This window comes from Mercenaria mercenaria, chromosome 9 (assembly GCF_021730395.1).
Source record: "Mercenaria mercenaria strain notata chromosome 9, MADL_Memer_1, whole genome shotgun sequence".
In the NCBI taxonomy this organism is placed as follows: domain Eukaryota; kingdom Metazoa; phylum Mollusca; class Bivalvia; order Venerida; family Veneridae; genus Mercenaria; species Mercenaria mercenaria.
This window is the reverse complement of record NC_069369.1, coordinates 56,202,479-56,220,082: the sequence shown is the minus strand read 5'-3', so window position 1 is coordinate 56,220,082 and position 17,604 is coordinate 56,202,479. Positions and strand designations below refer to the sequence as shown.

The 17,604-nt window shown below is 32.8% G+C and overlaps 1 protein-coding gene across 1 annotated transcript in view; it reads left to right on the top strand.

Annotated features, from left to right (window-relative positions):
* Positions 1-316: 316 nt before the first annotated feature.
* Positions 317-17,604, top strand: part of LOC123547145 (5-hydroxytryptamine receptor 4-like) — a 325,172-nt gene continuing 307,884 nt past the window's right edge. The window contains exon 1 of the mRNA XM_045334007.2: positions 317-559. The gene's annotated coding sequence lies outside the window, so the exon portion shown is untranslated. The remainder of the gene's footprint in view (positions 560-17,604) is intronic.

Genomic DNA, 17,604 nt, shown 5'->3' with positions numbered 1-17,604 from the left:
AAACTAACGAATTTTTTTTTGATTTTATCATTACTACAGTTACTTACACAGGAAAGTATTTTCTATATTTAAAATTTCGGCAAAGTCTGAATGAAACGGTAGGCCTATGTCTTAAGTTTTATATCAATAAAGTAATGTAATAAATAGTAACACTTGTTCTTCAAAGGTTTCATTCATTCGTGCCATAAATATTTTACATAATTACGCCGGAACTCACACTTATACACGTGCAACTAAAAGTTATGCAGACAACAACATAGAATAAACATAAACGGCACGTCACTTTTTGTGGCAAAATTCAGTTACTCTACATTTGCGATTGAATTAAGATAATCATATTTCAATTATTTTTGTCAAGATATCAATCAATATTGAAGATTGATAAGGATATCAATGAGGCGAGTGAAAAGTAATTAGCAATACATATATATATTGCATGACTTTTATGTTAATAAAAAATATTATTTTTGATGTTCTATTATGGATTTAATATGTAGTGTACTGGATAACTTGGATTATATTCTTTCCTCAAAAAGTTGGTAACTTGTATTTAAGAAAGGTAAGAGCGTTCATGATTATTTAACAATATGATATGATAGCGCAATAATAAAACTGTTATGACACAATCATAACACCTTGCGGTGCTATTAGAATGAATTAATAGAACACTTACATTGGATTATTGTCATTTTTACTGGCTAGTTATATGTGAGAAACGGAGGTTTTGAACCGTATATGCATCATAATTATGCATAACAAGAGTCTGTAGCATATTTTGATAATGGTTTTTGAGTAACAATACATTTTTTTTAAAATATATATTGCATTCAATGCGATGTGATGTATGATAATTTCACACAATAGTAAGAAGAACACATAAATCGAGAACACAAAATAATGTTAGAACAGCTTACTAGAAGATAGACGTAACGAACTTAAAGAAGTTAACAGCTGCACCTGCTAAAGATAATCGGGTCAAAGCAGGCTTTTGACACACAGTTTTATGACAAATACCGGCAAACAAAGAAAATTGCCTTAAAGCACAATACACTTATATGAAATATGGTATTTGATTCTTGGAATATCTTGAACTTATAGTCTATTAAGTGCACCAAAAGTTGGCATAGATTTCTCATGATGCATTTTGAGATGAATATTAATGTCTAAATGACATTTTGCCTTTTGTGTGAATTCATGAATGTACCTGAGGAACAATTTTGCCAAAATATTACCTTCAGCTAGATAAATGTTGATTTACCATTAAATTTTCCGTGGATATAGAACAAGTGAAGCCTTTTTAATGCTGGTTACATGAATATATAATATGTAATACGTTCGCCCACGGCATTGCGGTGTAACCCAAGCTCCGCTGTGAAGAAATAAATGACAATGTTAGTGAAAATTGAACTGCAAACTCTTGCAAGACAAATTACCAGAACAACATTATAAAACCACTTGAAAAACAAAATGACACAAATACGCTGCTGCGGTTGCTAATAGAAGAAATAGTTAGTATGAAATGGACATTTAATGATACATTATACACACTTATCAGATAGCTGGCTGGTCGATAGTCAAAACTATTCTGACATTGGACAATAGTTTCGACTATTCACCAACAAGACATTCATACGTTTTATCACATGACATCAAAAATAAATTCTCATAATTCTTTCCTTGACTTTCGCTCACCCAAATTCAATGTTGAACTAAAGACCGGCATTAAATATGGAGACGTAAACGTGTAATGTAAATACGCCTGTTTTTTTGTTTTTGTTTTTGTTTTTTTTTTTTGTTTCATTGGTATCATGGGGCCAATTGAATTTATCTGGATAATAGAATACCGCTTTAGCTGGCGCTAGGGAGTGAACACAAATCTTGGGTTTTACATCCTTGCCTGATTTGCATTACCTTTTAATAACAAAGTCAGAAAGAACAATATATAGCTCTCGTTTATGACCAACCACTATCACCCAGTTACTGACATAGGATCAACCGTTGCTTGGTTATGTACTATGCTTCCAAAAGATATTTTACATTTTATTATCGAAACTTCATTGTACATAAGTTAAGACATGAACACTGGGAGAAATATGATAAACCAAGAGGTCGTTTGAGCAGCAAATATAACGCCCATTTCACGCTGATGAACGTAACACAATTAGATAAAAACTACATTCTGCAAAATTAATACATATTTTTAAGATATTCTAAACATAACATTTACTGTACTCTGAAAGCCTGAATGCAACACGCACTTATATGCTGTATGAACAAAATCAACATATCATACAAGTCAAAACTATAATATATTTACTTGTATTTAACTCGAATTAAAGGGTAGTTTTAATGTGAAAACGATTAGTTAACATAAACTTGTAATACCCAAAAATTAATTTCATCTTTTATTGTCAGCCACTTCTCTTTGGAAAAGTCTTGAAACATACATAAGAAACACGAAACCATTTTTTATTCGTAAAACTAAATCAAATATAAAATGCAAAGTACATACGTGTCCCAAATACTACAATAATTGTATAGGTGACAGACAAGTATTAACACATCATGCGCGCAGGCGTCACTGTAGTAGTAACTTATATGGCGATCATTTTCGATATTTTCTGCGTAACGATCCTACGCGGGAATGCTGCCTTATTTCGCGATACTCATATCTTTCATCCGTTTAAAATACATACAACAGACAGGAAGGTTCAAATAGTTAACGCTGTTTCTTACTCCCCCCCCCCCCTTCCCACCCCATCCCCCCTCCCCGCGTCTCTCTCTCTCTAGCTCTCCCTCTCTCTCATAAATGATGTGTTTCATTTTATTATTTACAAAACGAGTGTTTTTCCGTAAATTTGTTTCATATTATGTCTATTGGGTAGGTCTCCCCCCCCTCCCCCTCCCCCCCCCCTCCCCCGCGTCTCTCTCTCTCTCTAGCTCTCCCTCTCTCTCATAAATGATGTGTTTCATTTTATTATTTACAAAACGAGTGTTTTTCCGTAAATTTGTTTCATATTATGTCTATTGGGTAGTGTCGTCATTCGACGTTGTAAGATCTTGTGGCCAGAATGGATTTGCCTGTATAATTGTTTACATATGTGATTAGAATTAATATTGAATAAACAATATGTTTAAACTATATGAATTCTATCTTAAAGTTATCCTTAGCACGAAATTTAGTCGCCTAGATTTTATTACTTTCATCATTCTGAAAATGTTTGATAAAGTCACAAATTAAACAACTTCCTCTTTGTCGTTATTCATTTCAAGATTTTCCCCATATAAATTCAAATATTGCGACCCAGAGTTCACACATATCTTTCTACTGCTCGAGATGTTATTCAATATCTTCATCATGTGTAAAAATATGTATGCGTCACCTTAAATGGAATACATTTGTTTTGTGCTTAGTCATGCCTTTTCTGAACGAAAAGGTGTTCATACATTTGAACAATATCAAATATGTAGCTGAAACCAAAATATAAATTTCATTTACTAATGTTGTTTATTATTTCTCATAACTCCCGAAGAAGTAAATGATAAATATTCTGCTGCAATTTTGAACGAAATAATAATGAACCGCACCATGAGAAAACCAACATGGTGCATTTGCGACCAGCATGGATCCAGACCAGCCTGCGCATCCATGCTGTTCATTTTCAAAGCCTATTGCCTAGAGAAACAGTTAGCGAACAGCATGGATCCTGACCAGACTACGCGGATGCGTAGGCTGATCAGGATCCATGCTGGTCGCAAACGCACTATGTTGGTTTTCTCATGATGCGGCTCATTTATTTTGTTTCTGCTTAGTCATGCTCGTATCTCAGAGAAAAGTTTGTTCACATTGGAGCTGTACCAAACCAATATAGGAAATGCTCATGTTCTAACGTTGTTTATTGCACTTGCCACTTTTCGCAAAGAATTCAGTAATGGAAAGTAATATTTAAGCAAAAAGTAACCATTGAATATAATTTAAAACCCACGTGTCCTGAAAGCCCGTGAATATATCAGTTGTTACAGTTAATATTATTCCTTTGCCATTGTAATCACTTTACTTTTATTAAATGAACGAACTGATATTTTACGTTGGTAAATGTAAATGTTTCTGTAACTGACTGATGAACCTCGTTAGGCTAGGTTTCGTGCTGGCTGTATTTATACTGAGATGTTTTTCATCAAGTTACATTCTATACATTTGTTCTATCTGTTGTATTTAACGCCTACTTCGACAACATTTAAGAGAAATACCCAACTAACAATTTTGCAATTTACTTGATAATATACAGTATTCAGCGTAGATGCATACAAGACAATATATGCTTTTAACTTTGCTTTATAATAAAACACTGAAGTATCCACAGGATCTCCCTCAACATTAATGCTGGGTCGACTGACTGTCTTCTTTAATGAATACAAATCTAATCTTTCAAAGGACTGAGTTTGAGAAATATCCGTGAATTTAGCTTTAAAACATAAAGAATGAATTCTTAATTCTTTCGTGTTTAAGTCAAAATACCTTGTTTTCCTCGACGAACTGAGAGCAACGGCATCTATGTTTTCCGTGCGTCCGATCATGTCACGTTAAGTTACGTGATAGTCCACAGTGTTACTAACACAGTATGTAAACATGTTTGTGTCATGCTTATAAACATTCACTAACAAAGGATTTCGAGTAATTACGGTTTGTAAAATGTAATTAAATCGCAACATATAGCCCAATAAATTGCGCAAGGGCATGCAAGTTAATTTCCTGTCCTTTACAGAATATTAGTTTTAGTAAATTACGAATGTGAGTCAAACAGGTGCATTACTTGGACTAGAAAGCATAAGTGATATGCAGTTTCATGCATAAAGCTATTTAAACGTCTTCAGGAAATTAATTTGAAATTGATTGTGCCGAGGAAGAATTGGAGAAAATAACAATCTGTGTTAGTCTGTAAATACTATTATAATCTATCAATGCCCTACTATATTCATCAAATGCATGCTAGACACTTGCAGGTCGTACTCTTTTTCTTTATTTCAGAATATTTTGTTTCTCATTAGGATTTTCATGAAACGCATTGCATTTCAAAGATCAGATCACCTGTTTTCCAAAAATGATGAAAGACATAGAATACATTATGTGTTTTAACTACTCATAAACCTGTCAAAGAAAGAAAATGTGTTACATTGCTTTTGAAATAAGCAATAAAATGGTCCACTTTTCACGAGAATGCATCTTGTTTGTGGCGTTTATGGATTTATTGGTAGGCTTGTTGGGGGAAGGATACTTCAGTTAGGGGTATTCTTATATTTAGTCTGTTTGGCGAATCTCGGTTCACGACGTAGGCAGCTTAACTAATGGTTTTGCAGTATAATTCCATAATAGAACTACTTCAAATAATCAATTAAGTCGCACTTCTCACATTGTCCTTTTGACATACGTGGCTTCAAAAACAACTCGATTACTCTTGAAAATTAAATAGTTATTCCTTCTTAATGTTAGAAAAAGGATTATGGAATAAATTTAATGTTATTTTTCATAACGTTTGCAATAAATTCTATGTATTTCTTTGAAACAGTATTTGACAGGAAATTTCGATGTTGTACATCCCTGGTAATTGCTTTTCAATTTGTTTGTACTGACAATGAATTAAATGTACTTTTATGAATTAAACATTTTTGAAACTACATACCAAGGGGCATAATCTTATTAAAAAAGATTTTTTACTAACTTCTGTGTTGATCGAATTCGCCAATAATAAAAGAGCGTAAGTAAAATGTTATTCATAATCATAGTAATAGAAGGGCGTATCTGCACTTAAATGGTGTAACAGAATGGCCCACTTACGACCTATACTAGAAGGACGTATCTGTCATAGACAGTTTGTTTTTCATTTTGCCGAAAACTATGATTTTCCACTTACGCCCTTCTAATTCTGAGGCGTCGAATTATGTTTGCGTTGTCAATATGTTAATAAAGTGATAAGATAATTTATGCAAAATTGAATTATATATCATTTTCCTTAGAGGTACATGTAGCACAATGGCTATTACTTAATGTGGTACTTTGAGTTGAAAATGTAAATAATTAGTCTGAAGGTGTGCTACACTTCAGTTAATACGTAATACATGGTATGAAAGTAAAGATGTAAGTGATAGTAATATTAGGGCAATAATACGTAAGGGACCCACTATTTTACAATAGTTATATATAAAGATATAGTAGACATTTGCTAAGTATACAGTAGACTGAGTGATGTATTCGAACGGTTTTATGTCAAATTACGCGACCTTTGAGACCCAAGTAGTCGAAAATATGAAACTGTTTACTACGTATATTGACTGCTACAGGCAGACGTACACGAAAAGCGGGCTTTTACCTATTTAAGATATTTCAAATATGTCAGTTCTACAGTTCTCTTCTTATTCAAATCCTGTCCGCCAAACGGACACTAGAAAGGATTTTCAGTTTCTATTTTATTATTTAACATTGACTGACATATTCTGTGATATTATTTCATTTCATGGACACAAATTTGCGTAGTTTTGGCCAAAACGGCTGTTTCGTGTGATATAAATTCGTAGAACTAAGATTTGTAGTGTAAATTGAATGAGAATTGTACATGTTCATTGTGACTTAGTACTATCTCCACGAAAAATGGCTTCTTAGTAATATCTTAAATACGTTGTAATGATAATAGATTTTGACCTCTCTTACGGAGATTTTTGTTTGTTCCAAGAAATAACCATTGATAAGTCGAACATTTTTTTCGCTGTTTGAGTAACTCCAATATGTATAGTTGTGAGCAAATCTTCAATTCATAGAAACAACTTGTAGATAGAAGCATTACAGAAACAGACGAGGATAAATGTACCCTATAAACTCACAGTACAGAAAACAATGTAGAAATACCTGCAAACATGCACTTAAGTTCTTGTTCCAGCCTAAATCAAGGCGAAAACACGAATTAAGTTATAACATTCATCGCCACAGAAACCACGATAGTGCATATCATTCCTTCCAGTGTACGTACTTTTAGATAATGCCATATCAGGAACATGTCCACGTTACATCGTCAAATCAGCTATCCTTGAATCCAAATAACTACGCAGCAGTATCTCAAGAACATCAGATATGTTATTTCAGGAGACAACATGTTTTATTTCTGGAGCCCTTTGGAATTTAGTTGTGCTAAAACAAACATTTATCTGAAGGTTGATCACGTACAAATTTATAAAAAAGTATGTATATTTTACAAGGTCATACATTTCTACAAGAATATAAGGATATTACGTGCTTGTCGTTTTCCCGTACCAGATGGACAACGTAGAACAGACAGCCAAGCGCTAGCGAGGTTTTCAATCCACGTTGTCTTAAGCATTTAGGAAAACACCTGTTTTCCTCATTATTTTTCTTCCCTACTGTTAATGTTATTGCAACATTTTAAAAGCTATTGCAAATTAAAAATCACTGATACACTATGACGTCATAATATGACGACAAACTAAGACGACAGTACGCGCATGTATAGCTATCTATCACTAGAGTAAAGATAAAGTGACCTCCAACCCAGACAAACTGTTCTTTTTCCGCGAGGTAGGCAAGTGTGCATGATCTTTATTACAATAAAATGTATACATGGTAATGAATGCATACGTTTCCGCCCAATTTGCAAATTTACGCTCCAACCGCTTTCCAGAAATCGGAAGTTTAGAAGGAGATGTATAGCAGTAATCTTATTTTCGGTCGGTTTGTCTGTCGCTGGTGTACTGGCTTCTCCTACTCTTGAAGGTATTCCACAGATACAGATGATCACCATTTAAGTATAAAAATACTTGACGTAACTTTTTTTCTGACAAAGTTAATAGATAGTTAGCATGTGGTCAGAGGTCCTCAAACTACTTCAACACTTTTAAAGTGATTCCAGTGAAACTACTTGCATAAAAATTCCTGTGATGAGAAAATGGGCGTGACGTATTTGTCCTGAATGAATGAATGCTGGGACACCCTATACCCTCTTCAAGATTGTGAAGAGAACTGCTTTCGCTTTTTACAACAGAAATTATACAGCACTTAATGACTCACTTGTCAAACAGTAAGTCGTTCGAGATTTTTTATTCAAGTGCACATTGACTCAAGTGGTTACACAGTGTAAGGCAAAACATAAAAACATATGCATGCGGTATTTAATCTATATATAAGTTATTATCATTAATACCTAAGTCAGAGGAGCTTCGTTTTAGATGCAGTTATTCTCCTATTCTCTGTGTGAACTGGAAAACTATTTTAGAGCACTATTACCTAGGTTATTGACATATTCGTATTACGATAACATGTTAGTTTCCGATTTTACTTCAAAAGTGATATTGTTTCTAAAACATAACATGCTATCTTCTCTCTTATGGGCTGTGCAGAATGAAAAAAGAGCTATGGGTTCTGTAAGTGTCTAATGCATTTGTTAAATCAATATTTTGCAATGGTCTGAAACCTTTTACAGTTCCTGTGATACGACTTTGGGGATTTTAAATCAGGTCAATTTCATTGCAGAGATGCTTAATAGTACCATGTTGTCATCGCAACTTGGATCATTGCCGATAACTTGCAATTTCTTCATAAGGAAATTCAATAAAGTGTATTGGTTTTCCTGACGAGCCTAGCACACAAGAGTACAAAACAATATGGTCAGTATGACAATTTGAGGCTATTAGACATAAAAAAGTAGAACAGATATTTGGAATGAAGTCCTTTTTATGTAACATTGAGAAATGTCGTGAAATTGAAATAATGGATACAATCAAAAGCTGTTTGATCAACTCTTACATACTATAGTCAGCAAAAGTAATAATTCCCAGAACTGCTCATTATATATGCATTTATCATATACTAAATATTTGGCTTGTATTTCACAAGTAAATATGAACAGGCAGAAAAAATCCGTATTGTACCTTTTGTAATGTATGTTGCCGGGCTACTTTCATTAATATTAATATTCGGCTCTCGTGGATTTTGCAAGGTCGGATCACACTCGGCGCTTGCAAAAATCCACTCGAACCGAATACAGCATCCAAGACCGAGCTACTATTATAATAACCCTATTGTAACGTACGTTCCGCACTCGTATAATTAACCTTATTTAAGTTGCATCAATGTAAAGTCAAAACAGTTTGTCAAATCAATAAATTACAAATTGATTACAGTGAAGAGTTGCATTTAAAAGGGGCGCTCTTTAGTAATGTGATTAAGTTCTATTACGAATTAACATTACGTAGTATAAGCTGATTTGTTTATTCGGGTTTTATAGCACATCATTACAGTACAGGCCAAACAGGACTAAAAAGTTTGGTTTTACATCTCATTTACATCAAAATAAGAACATGAAGTAAGGATTAAAAACTTATATCTCTGCTGGAATCACAGTAATACAGCAAAAGAAAGTATTAAGACCCTTTTAGCATCTTACTGATATTTTAAATGGTAGAGAGACAAAATCAACATTTAAAATATGATTATTTCCAACGCATCTTTATTCATGCACATCTTTTTAAAAAGATGAAAAATCGTTTCATTTGACTTCATTTCGTCTTGTTTATGCACAACTAATATGATCACATTATATGTTCCAGCTGCAACTGAATCATTAAATCTGTTAAGGATCATTATTAAATAAATTTGTGAATGAACTTCTTATCGCACGACAACGAATCTAGTTTATTGTGTCGATGTATTTACTGTGCTTGTGTTATCGTGGTTCAGGTCGCTGGAACAACAGAGAGCAAAATCCAAGTTTTATATGAGGTAATACAATACATCAGGGCTATATAATGATATTTATCTATAAATATGTTATAAAGTCATTCAAATATTAATATTCGTTAACATTCAAATACTTTCAGTTGAGGCTTTGTCAGATTGCACATTTAAGTTAAGTAAATGCAATGATAAATTGAATAGTTGAAATTTAGTTAAAGTTTTTGACAAATGCCTAATTTAACCTGTACGCAAGATATAAAACAATGCTATACATTATGAAAATCATTGATCCATTGATATACGATTTTACTGAACATGATAAATATAGTTAGAGAGAAAAAAACATTGTGTTAAAATCTAATTATTTTCAAAAGCTATTATGTGACATTGATATTCCTTAACAACTTTGAGGTTTTGCTTTATCTGCTGTTTACAGTTATTGTTTAATAAGAAATGGAGCAATATTTAGCATAGCAAACACGTTGCAGCACTTTTCTCTTGAATATTGTTATCTACCGAACCGTAAGCTATTGTTCTATAAATATACGTCTAATCTCGCGTTCAACGATAAGTTAAGTGTTATAATGATTGAAACTTTCAACTCAGCAAACAGAGCAATTATATCAATGTATTTCGTTATTTCGTAATTAAAAGCATTGTGAACTACAGAGGCGAGTGAATGTTTAGGATCAGATAAGATCTGAGCTCAACGGAAACCATCATTTTGCTTATTACTGAAAGTAATTTTACATGATGAGAGATAGTTAGCAGTCAAGCGTCGTAATTAGCTGTACAATGTTATATGTTGTTTGTTTTGTTTGATGTTAAATCAGACCTAAATAAAAATTTCGCTAATAAATAAAAGGGCTAGTTTTTAGCTTGAATGATTTTGAAAGAGCAAACAGAGTAATTTGCCGGATATTATTTCTGGGAAGGACAAGCACTGCATAGAACCAACGAATTTCTGCAAGTTCTAGGAGCCGACTTGGACTAATCTGCTTTTTTCTGTCCTGTTTCACCGGATCCATGGTATTGTTTGCCTTTTTGTTCTGCTGTCTTTGCGATGTCATTGAGTATATGCCTTGGTGTTACGTTCATTGTCTTTGTTGATTTTTAAAATTTTCACCCTTGCATGTCCTTGTTTAGATAATGTGCTTTTATTACCATTGCTTGTCTTAACGATTGACTTTGCAAGGATCTTCATTCATCAGTTTGTATAGAGTAGAAAGAAAAAAATGATTCCCAGAAAATGCAACGGACACTGGCCTGAAGGAAACAGATAAAATCTGGATTAAAATAATACTGTTTGCGACTGATCGTTATTTTGCCGCTAAGCATTCGACAGCGATGCTCCACAAACTGTTCCTTTATTTGTTCGCTGTAAGCGCTTGTATATCCGTTTAGTTTGAAAGAGAGCTGTATTTTTTTTGTACTTGGATATTCGTATTTGATCTCGGATCAATGGTAGTGAAGGTACCCACCTTTTGTAGGATTGTTCATGAACAGACATGTGATATAATTATTTCACATCAGATAGACAACTTTCACTTTAAATAAACAAATTTCAAAGTTTCACTCAAATATTCAAGTCTTACTGACAATTCATATCAACAGTATATAGTTTAGTTTACATATTCTATATGATTGGTACATTTACCAAGAATTCATTTCAAACTAAGATTCAAAAGCCGTATTAAATCCGCGTTATTAACGGCTCGAAACAACGTTATTAAAATTATGAGTTTCAGGCTCTAAGATAGTATCACGAAAAGGAGACCTTGCGACCTAGTGATACAATTGGAAACAGCGACCACAACTGACCCAAACAATATACTGGACAGTGAAACATCATTTTGGTTTCGTTTTTTTTCAGTCTTAACAGTTCCTATTGTGAGTGAAAATGACTGAAAAATGAAACAGCTACTTGCATGCAGAAAAACGAAATGAAGTCTGACTCAGTAAATTGACCATTGAAGAGATATTCAAAGATATTGACGTCAAATATGACGACTAAATAATATCCTTCTTAAGATAGTAATTGCCATATATATTGCTTCAGTTACACAATTTGTACATCCAAATAAGTATGATAATTTGAGTTTAGTAATTAGTCGTTTGATCAGACGATTTGTCAAATATTTCCACGCATACACAACATCGCATTTAGCGTTTATTAATGTTGATATTCATTCAGATACTTTTATCAACGATTTTATTCTTAAGTCAACGTGGAGAATCGAAGCATAATGTATCCAGAATACGGAAATAATTATAATAGACAGTCTACGAAAAACCATAAGTTTCGATGTAATTAAGATAATCTGGTATTAAAGTTTATATACGCGATACTAGTACATTAGACAAAACATTTGGCGGGTAATTAGCAATAAATGATATGAATTAATTAGACAGATTTATAAACAAATGTTATATTCGTCTACGTTCCGTTATAAACTTAGTACTTAGGAAATATCTATACTAAATTACAGGGATACTACTCATTCTTGGGAGATTTGGCATTGATGTGTGTTAAAGATAGAAAAGGTACAAAGAGCTGACAGCCTGTATGTATAGAATGATTAATGCTTGAAACCTTAATCGACATTATACACAAGAAAACTGCATCCTTAATTATTTGATAAATATACAAATTTTTTCCTTAGACATAACCCCTGACAACCTAAAATTTAAACTTATATTCATTCAAGAAACAATCATATGAACTCCTTTTTTTCCGCACAATCAGATACTGAACGCCTACTATAACATCAGCAGTGTGAACCTTCATGCTTCACATTGAAACCTACATCGTATATGTACAAGTACATCTTGTTTAATTGTTAACAAGCGTAAATAACGCTCTACCTCTTAACAACATGAATACCTTATCATGTATCATTAACATAGCAACATGCTTTAAACACTGCCCGACCTCCCAGTTATGATCAGAAATTGATTGTTGGGAGTATCTCCGTAGATGTAGATGTAGATGTAAAGAAAGTATTTGAAAGACTTGAAAACGAAAGTCGCATTTGTAGTAGTCTACGTTTAGGGTTCACGCTAAGGGGCCACTCTGTCAAAAAGTATGCGAGTGGCATGATTTACTAATGATGACACTTTTATACGATTTAAGAAATAAGGGGTTCCGCACGGCATAGTTTTTGTCTTTGAAAAAAAAAAAAATATTTGCGATCGGTAGAAACACAAATTCCAAAGGGGTCCATCACGGAACAAGGGTATGTCAAGATATTTCGATCTTAAGGCTCTTTTAATGTTGTCTAAAAGTTATAGTTTATGCCTCGGGTGTCAGTCATTTCTGTAATTAAGAGCTGCTCCTTACTTAGACATTATCAGTCATGTTTCATGTAATAATTGTAGAGTCTATGGGAGCGTGGAAGGGACACCAGATGTTGATACGTTTATTACGTTACTAAATGATATCAACAAAACAACATTGTTAAATAATGTTAACCGAAGTAAACATCTCTGTAAACCATGTTAACAAGAAAATCAAAACATATTATAAAGAGTGTATACAAACATGTCTATTTCTATAAAACGGGTACTTTGATGTTCAGATGATGTTTTTAGTTCAAAACTGATAAAAGAACTGCAATTCAATAAAAAAAATATCGTTATGAATTGTGTATAAAAACTAACTTCTCTGTCTGTAACCAATAGATAAATTATTATTGTCATAATAAGAGTGGTTGAAACAAATTGCCAAATTAAATACAATTTGGTAACAATGGTATTTTGTACGCCCGCAAAGGTCAGTACGGAGAGTGCTTATCGTGAGGTCGATACCCTGACGAGGCTTTTATTCTGTGTGATGATTTCTTAAAACAAATACATTGTGTCTGAAGTCACTTCTGACACATTGTTACGTGCGGAGAACAGGATTGTATTGGTACAGAATGAACACTGGTAAAGTTCAATGCCAAACGTTACATAGTTATTCAAAAATTGCTTGATTGTTCTCTATAAGTTCAAAATGTAGTCTGACAAATTTATAAAAACTGTTATGGTAATATCTGATTTCCATATAACGGTCGAAAAACAGTCTCCCAAGAATTTGGACACATGATTAAGTTTGCTGTCCATTGATTGTACCAGTATTAATAGGATTGCGCTTATGCAGTGCTAGGATGCTTAAAAGGTGTCGAATATCCCATTACCTATCCAGAACAGACTTAATCAAACAGAGACTGCCACATTTTCGCTTGATTGCGTTCAATGTTTACGATGACTTTTCTGCATAAATTATGAAAAAAAAGCTAGAGAGGAATGGAAAATGAATGAACAGCTGGTATTTCTTAATCATCCTAAGCAGCGAATCAAAGTTAATTATAGACGATAGATGTGTAATATATAGCAGTGTTTTATCAGATAAATGAATCAAATAATACTTTGATATACTGGATAACAGTCAATAACAATGAGTAGGTTAATAATAAATCTCTACAAAGTATACACTGTATGCTTTTTAGATGATAATTTGATGACCTTATCTAGCATCGATAAATAAAATGAACCGTGCCATGGGAAAACCAACATAGTGGCTTTGCGACCAGCATGGATCCAGACCAGCCTGCGCATCCGCGCAGTCTGGTCAGGATCCATGCTGTTCGCTAACGGTTTCTCTAATTGCAGTAGGCTTTAAAAGCGGACAGCATGGATCCTTACCAGACTGTGCGGATGCGCAGGCTGGTCTGGATCCATGTTGGTCGCAAACCCACTATGTTGGTTTTCCTATGGCACGGCTCAAATGGTGTTAGTTCAAGATCTAATGTCTAAGATCTCCATAGTAGTTGATTATAAAAGTAAGATACTAAAGATACTACACAACCCGCTAAACGAATGTAGGCTATCTTCACAAAGAAACAAATATCGATAATGTGTATTAATATTGATATACACATTTAGCTAGGGACTTTATGTAAAATGTGTTCATTCTAAAATAGGGTTTACACACGTATGAACAGCAAATGATAACAACTTTGATATCTATAATTACAAATAAATTTATTCCCGCCACGACTTTAAACATCTTATGATTTTACTCTCGGCACCGACGATTACGAAAGCAACTTGTCATCAGACATGATGATCAAACAAGTATTACTCCTTCAGTTGGTTGATAATGTTTTGTGTTCTTCATTTCGGTTATTTGAAGTAACTAGTTTCCGAGACAAGCCTCTAGAATAATTATAAAGAATTTGTCAGAAAATCTTATTTTTTGTCATTGTTCTTTAGTTTATGTAATAGTGACAAATGCCAGTCTATTTACTAATTGTAATGATATTGGACCTAATAGTAGGATAAAGACTGGCTATATTCACAATTTTGAAAACAATAAATAAAAAAAAAGGTTTTTCAAAGGAGCTAGTCTACTCATTTCTTAAAATGTAAAAGTAACCATTTCTTAAACGAATTTCAGATTTTCAAAACTACTTTCAAAATGAAATTATATATTTTCGTATTCAACGTGAAGGCATAGTTTTCTCTGGTTATTTCGAAAGTAGCGTAAGTCATCGACATACTGTGTTTGTATTGTATGAAACATAAGAAGTCATCTGACAAGTGGGAGTTGTATGAATAGCTAAGTAGGTGCCAGTACAGGAACGGTAACGCCTGTTTCATGTAGTGAAATAAAAACAAAACAAACAAAACAAAATCAACATAAAATGAAATTTCGCAAATTTATAAAAAAAATGTTGAAATACAATGTATTGAGAAGATTGCGAAATGTTTCAGAGAGTTAAGATTCAATAATATTAAACGAACATAATAGTTTCAAAGCCCCAACGTTGTCTACAAAACATTATTCACAATACAATATTATTTATACAGTATTTGTTTCAATATATGTTTTACCAATATCTCAACAAATGTATATGGAAAGTGTAAGTTGCAAAATATGCAAAGTTATTAAATGTAAGTTATTACGCAAAATTTCTTTTCTAATTATCTGTTTCTAACACTTAGCTGATAATCATTCATTTCACAGCATTTCTCAGGGACATTTTCGCTATATTGACAATAGTACAACATGTGAATATTGTTGACGTTTGAATTCATTTTCCTGAATGCTCATTTTTGTTTTGTAATTTGTAAATGCAAACATAGTAGGAACTGTAATACTGTTGATTTTGAAATTTAAAAAGAAAAACCATTGTAAATTTCAGCAACACTGGTCTTTCCAAGAAATATATCACATACTGGGATAAGGAATATATAAGTACAGGGAAATATTTCTTACATCATATTGAAAGACACAATGATACTATGCCTGTAGTTTCTTTATGAATAGAGAACTCGTGTGGAAATAAAGGTAATGAAGAAACTTCAAATAAATGAAAAAAATATTTGATTATTATAATTGCCTAACATTCTTTGCTTCAAACAGTTCATTTCCTGATTATTATGCTTTCAGAGAATTTAACCTCGTTCATTCAGTCATCAGCAATTTGGCGAATACTCCTTGCTAACAATTAAAAGCAATAATTTGTAATTATATAATAATCAGTGTTAAAACAAAACGCTAATAGACTGTTGGCAGTAATGAACACGTTTTGTTTTCTGGAGATTGTTTTATAATGCTAGGTTATCTATAAGTTTAAGTTTTTCGTAATACCCCTGTTTATGTCGAAATGCACAATCACTGTTAAAATGTAAACAATCTCGAACGTCTACGAAATGAATAACCTTACAACTTGTTCCTGTTGTTAGAATGTAAGGCCTGACTGATTTATAAATATATAAAGGATTTGAAACTGTTTACTGCATGCATGAATTACCCGCTGTTTTGTGTCTACATCTTTTCCTTAATGATCCTTAAAAGCGGGTCAAAAGTTCAGAGGTAGTAGATAAGAGTCTACTTTATAACAAACAAATCAATTACTAGAATACTTTAATGTACCTATAGCGCTCAGCATCAACGAATAGGTTGATAAATCACTAAAAAGTCTTTTGATTATGCTTTTTAGATCATAGTGATTCAATGTTTGTATCATTTTTAATCTGTAAATAAATCTATTACAAGTGCGATAACAATAAATACCTTATCAAGGTCAAAGCTAAATATATCCCTGGTTGTAAGAAGAAAAATATGATAAAAAGGTACCACACAGTTTTTAAACTTATGTGAGATATTTGATGCAGAATAAAAGTAAGAATTCATACACATGAAACAAGAATGCCTCTTTCATTGGAGCGGTAACTGGTCTATGGCTCTTTATTTCAAGCGGTCAGGGGTCTATGTCATTTGCTCAGAAATAGCATGTCAAATGTGTGTTTACTAGTTTCAGCCATAGCTACACATTGTAAACATTGAAATAGAAGGCATAGGATAATATATAACTAAGTCATTTTTAAGGCAAATAAATCTTGAAATACTCTGTACAATTTAATTTATATACTTTACTAAGAAATCTAAATGAACATTCGTATCCACTTCAGTTATTTCCACATTAAATAATTAGACAGAGAAATTCTGTTTTTTTTATTTAAAAAAAATAAATGATGTTTTACTCGTATTAACTTTCCAAAAAGTTTACTACATGTTGTATTACTTAATAATAGAACAAGTTTAATCTAAAATTTGTGAATAAATGCACTTTCCATGGAGGTTCTGTGATAGTTAACATGACTAGATGAAGTTATGTATAGTTAACCGTTTTCAAAATATTCCATGCGTTCGCAGTTTGTACTAGCATGTGCCAGGTTAAAATCCATTGCAACTGAAATATATGGACATTATGTCATTATTAGCATGCTTTTTAGCAAGTCGAAAGGCAAATCCTCTTTTAAACAATATACAATTGCCAAATATTTTTTGGATAAATTTCACAATGTTCTTCAGC